This window comes from Aquarana catesbeiana, linkage group LG10, assembly GCF_042186555.1.
Source record: "Aquarana catesbeiana isolate 2022-GZ linkage group LG10, ASM4218655v1, whole genome shotgun sequence".
NCBI lineage: Eukaryota > Metazoa > Chordata > Amphibia > Anura > Ranidae > Aquarana > Aquarana catesbeiana.
This window is the reverse complement of record NC_133333.1, coordinates 124,704,081-124,715,067: the sequence shown is the minus strand read 5'-3', so window position 1 is coordinate 124,715,067 and position 10,987 is coordinate 124,704,081. Positions and strand designations below refer to the sequence as shown.

Here is a 10,987-nt window from a genome sequence, read left to right as displayed (position 1 = left end):
ACTACACTAGGACACCTTCCTCTATGTCTCTTGTGGAGTCATTTTTCCCATTCTAGTTTCATCTCGAGAGGCCAGTGGAGTGGAACTGTGCTGTCAGTGGAATCAATTGGTATTCCAAAAGCGCTGTTTGACTTTCCTGTAAAAAGGGGTCATAATTCTCTGGTGAGTGGCCACCCATCTCTTGAGCACTTGTGGTGAAGAACTAGGAATCCTATTTTGAGCATCAAAATGTGGTGTTGGGATTTATCACATATGGACTTTTAGCTTGCCATTTATTTGTATTTACATTTTTGTTTCACTAACAAATGAATATGCTTTGATCTAAACCATTCCATTGTAGCTCTGACTGTATGTTTAGGGCCGTTTTCCTTTTGGAAGGTGAACCTCCGTCCCAGTCTCAAGGCAGACTCTTAACGGGTTTTCTTCTAAGATTGCTCTGGATTTGGCTCCATCCATCTTCCCATCAACTCTGAGCAGCTTCCCTGTCCCTTCTGAAGAAAGACATCCCCACAACATGATGCTGCCACCACCATGTTTCACGGTGGGAAAGGTGTGGTCAGGGTGATGTGCATTGTTAGTTTTCCGCTACACATAGCATTTTGCTTTTAGAAAAAACGTTCAATTTTGGTCTTATCTGACCAAAGCACCTTCTTCCACATGTTTGCTGTGCCCCGTACATGGTTCCTTGCAGACTGCAAATGGGACTTCTTACGACTTTCTTTAAACAATGGCTTTCTTCTTGCCACTCTTCCATAAAGGCCAGATTTGTGGAGTACACGACTAATAGTTGTCCTGTGGACAGATTCTCCCACCTGAGCTGTGGATCTCTGCAGCTCCTCCAGAGTTACCATGGGCGACTTTGCTGCTTCTCTGATGAATGCTCTCCTTGCCCGGCCTGTCAGTTTAGATGGACAGCCACATCTCAGTAGGTTTGCAGTTGTGCCATACACTTTCCATTTTCAGATGATGGATTGAACAGTGCTCTGTGAGAAATTCAAAGCTTGGGATATTTTTTTATAACCTGCTTTAAACTTCTCCACAACTTTATCCTTGACCTGTCTGGTGTGTTCCTTGGCCTTCATGCAGCTGTTCACTAAGGTTCTCTAACAATCCTCTGAGGGCTTCAAAGAACATCTGTATTCATACTGAGATTAAATTACACACTGGTGGACTCTATTTACTTATTAGGCGACTTCTGAAGGCAATTGGTTCCACTAGATTTTAGTTAGGGGTATCAGAGTAAAGGGGACTGAATATAAATGCACGCCACACTTTTCACATAATTATTTGTTAAAAATGTTGAAAACCATTTATTATTTTCCTTCCACTTCACAATGATGTTCCACTTTGTGTTGGTCTATCACATAAAATACATTTACTTTTTTGGTTGTAACATGACAAAATGTGGAAAATGTCAAGGAGTATGAATACTTTTTCAAGGCACCGACAGCTGGATCCTGGAGAAATCTTGACTACAAGGGTGCCTCATCCTCTTCCTGTGGCTGAATTTCCAGCACAGAGAGGAGGGATGGGTCCTTGTTGGGAGCTTTTTTTTACAGCTGCTCAGTCCAGAGCCTGAAAATATTAACCTCCTATTCACTGGAAGTTTATCCACAGAAAGAGGATGGGGTAGCCCTGGAGTGAAGATTTCTTTAGGAACCAGCTGCCTGTACAACATAGGACATAATTAAGAGTAAAGTATGTCACAAACTGTAGATTTAAAAAAAAACTAAACGTCATCTTTAAATGCTGCATTAACATTCAGATATCAATGTGCTGTTTCCAAAAAAGATAATTTATTATAGTGTAAGGCTTTCATGTCAATATGGGGGAATGTAATTATTTAACCGTACCAGGTAACATTTGCCTGCTAAATTGTGTCATAACTGTTAAGACACTATACACAAATGCAGTTTGAATTAATTATTCATCATTTGTAAAGAACCTATAGGGTCTGTTCACAAAAGTGATAGATTTTTGCCTCTCCCCTTTATACTATAATATTTTTTTATCAGTCCAATGAGCCCTCATGAGCCTGTATCTAAAGATATACGTTTGTAGACAATGCTTTTATTTCAAGGTAAAAAGAAAGCTGCCTGTACAACATAGGACATAATTAAGAGTAAAGTATGTCACAAACTGTAGATTAAAAAAAAAAAATAAATAAATAAACGTCATCTTTAAATGCTGCATTAACATTCAGATATCAATGTGCTGTTTCCAAAAAAGATAATTTATTATAGTGTAAGGCTTTCATGTCAATATGGGGGAATGTAATTATTTAACCGGACCAGCTAACAACATTTGCCTGCTAAATTGTGCCATAACTGTTAAGACACTATACACAAATGCAGTTTGAATTAATTATTCATCATTTGTAAAGAACCTATAGGGTCTGTTCACAAAAGTGATAGATTTTTGTCTCTCCCCTTTATACTATAATATTTTTTTATCAGTCCAATGAGCCCTCATGAGCCTGTATCTAAAGATATACGTTTGTAGACAATGCTTTTATTTCAAGGTAAAAAGAAAGCAAAATTGAAAATGAGCATCCTTGTACACTGACCCTTTGAGCAATAACCACAAAAAAAACAAAAAAACAACACGGAATGAAATAGTGGACTATGCTCTATTAAATCTAATTACACAATCAATTTATTTTATTTTTTTGTATTGAATACTCAACATTGAAAACTAACGTGAGTGTTATTGTCATCCTTCATGCTGACAAAATTACAAGGTTTACCCTAGATAATGACTGGCATGTCCACCAACCATTGGACTTCTAGGTTGATAATAAATAGTTTCATTCTGTGAGTTTCAGCTCATTTGAATTCACAGAAAAAGGTATGCAATCAGACTGACTATTTACTATCAACTTTTATTTTCCTGGTCCCATCTCAACTTCTGTTATGGAAGTTGTGCAAGGTGTCTAAATAGGACTGTTCAGCCCAACAGACACCAAAGTTACACACAGATTTGATCTGACATGCACCTTCCCTTTCTTTGTAAAACAAGTCTGTGGGAAGAAGCTTGTGTAGAGCAGTTAAAACACTGGGTTCCAGGTGCTGAGAGCTGTGGACTTATCCTAGTTCCCACAGCCCATGGTTTATACACCTTCCATAATATCGAGCTAGCAGGCGCTGTATGACTTTTTTTGTTTTTGTGTAGAGCAGTGTGGCTGTTACTCTGCTCTGCCAATATAGAGCAATGACATGTGAGGGAAGAATGCAGCACTTTCACTGGGAGAAGAAAGGTTTTTAAAAGGACTACACTTGAGGTGATTATAGCCATTTTAGTACACTTGCAACAAAAACAATTGTGTATTGTCTGCAACACCTTTTTATTTGCATAAAACATCCACATTTTCAGGACAAGCTTTCAGTACTGCGTGCACCTTGAAAAAAAATATATATTGAGTAACTAACCACAGAGCTTCTGTATGTAGGCTGCCTAAAATCCTCCTGTCTCTTCATGTAATCCCAGACAGACTCAATGATGTTGAGATCAGGGCACGTGTGGGGGCCAAACCATCGCTTCCAGGACTCCTTGTTCTTCTTTAGGCTGAAGATAGTTTTTAGTGACATTGGCTGTATGTTTGGGGTTGTTGCCCTGCTGCGGAATAAATTTGGGGCCAATAACACACCTCCCTGATGGTATGGCATGATGGATAAGTAACTGCCTGTTCTCACCATTGAGGAGGCCATTGGTCCCAACCAAAACTTCAACTCCATTTGCAGAAATGCCACCCCAAATTTGCAAGAAAACTCCACCATGCTTCACAGTTAGAAAGCACTCCTAGGGACACATTTAACCCTTTGATTGCCCATCGTTACATCAAACGTCACTCCTGCCCAAATGCTCTTAAAGGGGAATTTTCTTTTTACCACTTCACGCAAAATGATGTACCTGTACGTCAGTGCTTTGCTGCTAAATACCGGGGTTATGGCAGCAGCTAGCTGCCATAACCCCGGTATTTTCGGGAACGCTGTGCATTTCTGTTTGAGATAAAAGTGGTCTCTGCAGCAGATTCGCCGTGAGATCACTTTGATCGGCGGCGGAAGAGGTGCCCACCCCCCTCACGCCATGCGTCTTCTCCCGTGGATGCCTGGCTGCTGACTGAGGGGAAGATGGTCCCTGCTCAGCTCCATGGCATAGGAGGGCGGAAGCGACATCAAATGTCACTTTCACCCATAGCTCTGAAAGGAGAATATTTTTTATTGCATTTTAGTGTAAATATAAGATCTGAAGTCTTTTTGACCCCAGATCTCATATTTAACCACTTCTGGACCGGCTCACACCGATATGCATCGGCATTTTGATGGGGGGATAGCGTTGTTATGGCAGCAGCTAGCTACCATAACCCCGGTATCCTCTTCTTCAGTGAGTGGTCCGGTTTCTGATAAAAGTGGTCTCTGTGGCGGATTTGACGCAAAATCACTTATCGGTGGCAGGAGGGAGGCCCCCTCCTGCCGCACTCCGGTGCCCTCCGCCGCTTACCGGAGCCGTCGGTAGCATCAGAGGCAATTTGGTCCTCTTCCTGGCTTGGTATGGAGACGAGTGAGGGGAAGATGGCCCCCACCTGTCTCCATACCATTGCAGGGTGGAAGGGACGTCGAAATGTCACTTCTGCCCATAGCTCCCATAGCTCCCATAGCTCTTAAAGCAACATTTTTTTTTTTTTTAAATTACATTTTATTTATTTATTTATTTATTAATTGCATTTTAGTGTAAATATGAGATCTGAGTTCTTTTTGACCCCAGAGCTCATATTTAAGAGGTCCTGTCATGCTTTTTTTTTCTATTACATTTTTTTTTTAAAAAGAACAGTGTAAAAATAAAAAGGTAAAATAAATAAGAAAATTTTTTTTTTTTAAACATGCTCCGTCCCACCGAGCTAGCGTGCAGAAGCGAATGCATACGTGATCAGCGCCAACATATGACAATGGTGTTCAAACCACACATGTGAGGTATCTCCATAATCGGTAGAGCGAGAGCAATAATTCTAGCCCTAGATCTCCTCTGTAACTCAAAACATGCAACCTGTACAATTTTTTAAACGCCACCTATGGAGATTTTTAAGGGTAAAAGTTTGTCGCTATTCCACGAGCGGGCGCAATTTTAAAGCGTGACATTTTGGGTATCAATTTATTTGGTGTAACATTATCTTTCACAATATTAAAAAAAATGGGCTAACTTTACTGTTTACTTATTGTTTTAATTCAAAAAAGTGTATTTTTTCCAAAAAAAGTGCACTTGTAAGACCGCTCCGCAAATACGGTGTGACAAAATATTGCAAAGACCGCCATTTTATTCTCTAGGGTGTTAGAGAAAAAAATATCTGTTTGGGGTTCTAAGTAATTTTCTAGCAAAAAAAAAATGATTTTAATTTGTAAACGTGTAGTGTAAAGTGTAAAAAAGAGGCTCGGCCTTTAAGTGGTTAAATTACATTTTTTTTTTTTAAAGATATTTTTATTGGTTTTAGGTTCAACACAAACCAACAAACACAAAATAATCACAAATAAAGAGAAGAAAAGAAAAAAAAAAAACACACACGAGTATCTGATCCACTAATCATACAGAAGTAGTATCCAACATGCAATTAGATCACACAAGTCATTGTAGACAAAAATCGTTGCAAAAGGTCTGAGATATTGGTAATAATAAGAATATCAGATATAGGCACATTTGTATGACATAACCATATTAAAGGACCTTGTATTGAAGGTCTCTGTGGCACGGACCATCAATGATCAATTGTGTTCAATGTTGAGAGAGAGTTAACGGACTAGCCAACCATTTACCCCAAGTTTTATGAAAGGTTTTATTCCTTTTTCGAATTTCAAAGGTTAATTTATATAATGGAATAGAGTCATTGATAAATTTTAACCAGAGGGATTTCAAAGAGGTCTGTGCACCTTTCCAGGACAGTAGAATATATTTTTTAACATAAAAATAAAGTATACGGAGCAATCTCTTGGCATGTGATGATATGTGTAAGTCACCAAATACTCCCAACAGGCAATTCTTAGGGTGAATTATGTTAGGAAGGTCCAGCACAGTCGATAAAAAGGCACCCACTTCCTCCCAGAAGTCACTAACTATCGGGCATGACCAAAAGCAATGTAAGAAGTCTGCCTCTTGGCCGCAGCCTCGGAAACAGACAGCCGATGGTAAAAGACCCATTTTATGCAGTCTGGCTGGGGTGAGGTGGGTCTGATGAAAGATTTTAGCTTGTATGATGCGGTCTCGGGAGGAAATGACAGAAGTTTTATATGTGTCACTAAATTCTGACCAATCCTCATTTACCATAGAGATATTCATTGAATCCCACTTCTCTTGCGCTTTGTGAAACCTAGGGTTAAAATCAGTCATTAAGGTTGCATAGTAAGTGGATACTAATTTAGAGGGTTCTGGTTGCCTGAGTAGTCTTTCCAGCGGGGGTAGATCAGTGATATCATCTAAGGTACCAAATTGGGCATGTATGGCATGTCTGAGCTGATAATAATAAAATAAGTGTGATCTTGGTAAGTCAAAGTCCCTGCGTAACTGAGAGAAAGTTTTAAAGCCCTGTGTAGTATATAAATGACATAGATATTTAACCCCCTTGGAATACCATCGGTTGGCATCTGGAAGAGAGTACAATTCTTGCAGATTGGGATTAAACCACAAGGGGTTATTAGGGGATTTCAGTCAAGAATGTTTTGAAATTTTCATGGTAATATATTTAAACAATGAAGGGGAGGTGGAGAGTAGAGAGGTTCCAGGGCGGTCAGGGACCCGGCCTCTATATATTATGTTATGCAGAGTTTCAAGGGAAGATGCGATAGCCCCCTCCGTGGTTGTACAGGCATTGGCTGGATCTGGATTCATCCAGTCATGTATGTGCACCAGTTGGGATGCCATATAGTAAAGGAAGAAGTTAGGGAACGCTAGACCCGCCAGATGAGCTAGCAGTCTCAGTGTCTCAAGTGCCACTTTGGGGTATCCACCCTTCCACAGGAAAGTAGTACATATCATATCTATGCGTTTGACGGTAGCTTTTGGTATTTTACATGGGGAATTAGTAAGGATATAAAGCAATCTAGGTAAATAAATCATTTTAAGAATATTGGCCCTTCCCATGAGGTCTAAAGGTAAATCCATCCACTGTTTAGTTTGTTCCTGGAGGCGGGCCAGCAAAGGGTCGAGATTATTAGTGGCATATAGAGATAAGGGAGCCTGAACCAATACTCCAAGGTATCTAAAGGAGGACACCACCTGGAGCTTGGAGGCCGGGTGTATCTGAGGAGGGTCATTTACATCTAAGGGGAAAAGGCTGGATTTGTCCCAATTAACCCGGAATCCAGAGTAGTCCCCAAAGGTATTGATCTCCTCCAGCAAAGCCTGCAGAGATTCATTTGCATCTGCCAGGTACATCAGTGTGTCATCTGCGTAAAGGGAAATGCGCTCCTCTATATTTGCAATTGGGAGTCCTTTAATTGTGGGGAAGGAGTGAATGCGAAACTGCAAGTGGCTCCATTGCCAGGGCAAACAACAGGGGCGACAATGGGCACCCCTGTCGAGTGCCCCTGGTGATCGGGAAGGGATCAGTGATAGATGAGTTAACCCGTATCCAAGCTGTTGGGGAAGTGTACAGAAGTTTTATCCATGCTACCACATGGGGGCCGAAGCCATATTTCTGTAACACCTGAAAAAGGTACGGCCATTCCACACTGTCAAATGCTTTACAGGTGTCTAAGGACACAATGGCGCGTGTAGGAGGGCAGTCATGTGGATATTGCAGGTTGTGAAACAATCAGCGAATGTTCATTCTAGTAGACCTACCAGGGATAAAACCACCCTGGTCACTATTAACCAAGGATGTGACCACAGTATTTAGTCGATTTGCTAATATTTTGGCCAGAATCTTAACGTCCACATTTATGAGAGAAATTGGACGATAAGATTCACAGGTAAGTGGGTCCTTTCGGGGCTTTAATAGGAGTACTATCAAAGCCTCCCACATCGTTGGGGGGAGGATCCCAGTCTCTAGGGCTTTGTTATAAGTCCGCAGAAGGAAAGGGGATAGAAGGTCCTTAAACTTAACATACCATTCAGTCGGGAAACCATCAGGTCCAGGGGTCTTATGTGCGGGCATTTGGGAGATTGCTGCAGCAATCTCCTCGACTGAAATAGGTGCCTCCAACATGTCCCGTCCCTCATCCGACAAGGAGGGAAGAGATATGTTAGCCAAATAGTCAGACAGCTGGGGGTCATCATAATCAACCTTGGAAGTATACAGCTTTCTGTAAAAGCACAGAAAAGAATCTAGGATATCTCCCGGGTTATCACTAATAGTACCTTGAGCAGTAATGATACGTGGTATAGAGATGGGGGAGTGGTCAGGTCTGGTCAGGTATGCCTATGCCAAGAGACGTCCTGCTTTATTACCATATTCAAACGACTTTTGGGATACATGCAACATGCGTTTTTGTGTGAGATCTAGCAGGCGGAGTTCATATTCCCTACGGCTCTGTAACCATGTCTCCCTAGTGTCAGAGGCAGGGTTAGAGGCATAATCAGACTCCGCGCGTACCATAGCAGTTTCTAATTCCTCAGTGAGCATCTGATTATTTTTTCGTAAAATCCCTGTAATAGACATAAAGGTACCTCTCAATGTAGACTTGAATGCGTCCCACTCCGTGGAGGGGTCCACTTTATCTAAATTATGTTTCCAGTAGTTAGAAATGCTCATCCTACACTCTCCCCGTACCACCTCATCCTCCAACCAGTACGAGTTTAGGCGCCATAGAGCATGTCCCGAGCCTGGGAGGAGGAGGAGGGACACAGACAGAGGGGCATGATCTGAAACTCCCCTGGGCAGGTATGAAACAAATGCCATGTCCAGTCTAGACATAGTATGGAAAGAATCCGAATGACAGGAAAATTGGCGTTCATCCGGATGCTTCCAGCGCCACACCTCTGTCAGATCATGGACCTGGGCCCAATCTACAAAAGAGGGGAAAGACCTACCTCCCCCTCCCAGGCGGTCCACTGTTGGATCCAGGACCGCGTTAAAATCCCCTACATAAAGCAAAGGGCCGGGGGGCCTATTTTTTTTTTTTTTTTTTTTTTTTAATTGAAAGCCTATGGCGTGCAAAACACACCCCAAAAACTTCACCCGGTGCATAAAAAATGTGCACACACATAAAGAGTGCTCACAAAAAAGTGCCACGGGTACACAGACGTGCCAATTCCCTGATCCCCCGGGGCGTTAGGCTCCTGCGGGGACAAAGGTACTTACAATGGTCTATCCGGCCGAAACCAGACAGACCCCGTTCTCTGGAGGGCCTGCCGAAACAGGACCCACCCAAGTACTAGGTGAGGCTCCCCCGAAGGGAGACCCCATGAGAGAGGGCGAACTAAGCCAAAAGGCCATGTCCACCCCCACCCAAGACGTTCAGGGCTGGCCCGAGGACCCGCATCCTTACTAATCAAACGTGCAAAAACGTGAAAGACAAGACGTGACAAACATAGGGTTTCAAAATAAATAAAAAGTGGGGGAAAGGGATAGTGGAGGAGAGTGAGAAGTGGCCATTGTGTAACACAATGACCAGGCCCTCCGGCCAGGAATAAAAAATTCCTCTGGTCCTAGCCAAAAGGCCCGGCCCAAGAGGCAGGTGCTTAAAAAGCGTGTATATGGTGTAGTGACCTTGGTGCCCAAAATCAAAGTGTCTGCCACACACAGTGATTCTATGGCACCCCTGGCCTGCCACTCCAGGGGCACTACTCCATAGGCTTTCAAGTTCAACCCCGACCCACAGCCCAGACCACAGCAGCCCCCACCACAGGCAGAAAGGCGTGGAGATCCAGAAGCTTGGTGAGAGCCCTTTACCATCAGGCTCCACCGTCGCTCCCATCACTCCTACCTAATTACATTCGGGAGATACTAGCCACCCCCCCCCCCTCAAAGGGGTAGTAAGCGTTCTCTCCCAAATAACTGTCCGTAGCTAGAGCTACCACAATCCAGGCCAGAAGGCCAGGGACCCGACCCTCCGGCCAGACCCATGTGCAGCACCCATCCCTACCAGGAGGTCCTTTCTAGACTGGTTGGGTAGGCCCACTGAAGCCCCCATGGGCAACAGGTGATGACTTTCCCTCAACCGTCTGTCCAGGTCCAATTACACCATCGGATTTGCATGCGCCCTTCCCACTATTGGTCGGGCCAACATCGCCTCCTCTGGCAACTGATAAGAACAGATACTACACTTGATCTTAGCCAAAAGGCCGAGAAGCGATAATTAGTTGGAGGGATAATTTAGAGAGTACTTCCACTGAAAATGGGGGGGGGGGGGGATATAAATATTCACCAGCGTGAAGGTTATGGTGGAAATTTGTAAAGTAAGAACAATAAACCTCCCTTCTGGGTCTGTTTTAACGCTGATCATCTCAGCTGGGAGAGATTTAGCCAGAAGGATAGATACTCCCCTTGAATAGTTAGTGTGAGTAGCTTTGTATAGCTTATGTAACCATGGGCGCTTTAGGGCCCTTGTCTTAGAGCCCGTCAAGTGAGTCTCCTGGAGGCAAATAATGTGAGGGTGACATTTTTTTAATACAGAAAAAAACAACGATCTCTTCTGAGGTACATTCAGGCCTCTAGTGTTCCAGGAGACTATCCTAAGGGACTGTGCCATATTAGAAAATGTAGTAATAAAGAAGCATAGGTAAACCTTTGAATTAGTACCAATATAAGCGGATAGGCCGCGCCACCTGAAGCACATACAAGCACATGACAAAAAAGTGCATGGATCTGCTTGTATGGTGATATGGACCAAAAAAATTTTTTTGTTTTAGAAAAAAAAAAAAAAATATAGATAAAAACAGAGGCATTAACAAACCACTATAAGCGGTGACCTGATAGGCCATCGATGACTCTCTATTGACAAATGGTAGAGATGTGTTGAAAAAGAAATAAAAAGTAAAAAAACAAAAAAAACATGAAAAA

At 42.6% G+C, this 10,987-nt stretch overlaps 1 pseudogene; it reads right to left on the bottom strand.

Annotated features, from left to right (window-relative positions):
• Positions 1–10,170: 10,170 nt before the first annotated feature.
• LOC141111598 (U2 spliceosomal RNA) lies at positions 10,171–10,281 on the bottom strand (annotated as a pseudogene).
• Positions 10,282–10,987: the final 706 nt, after the last annotated feature.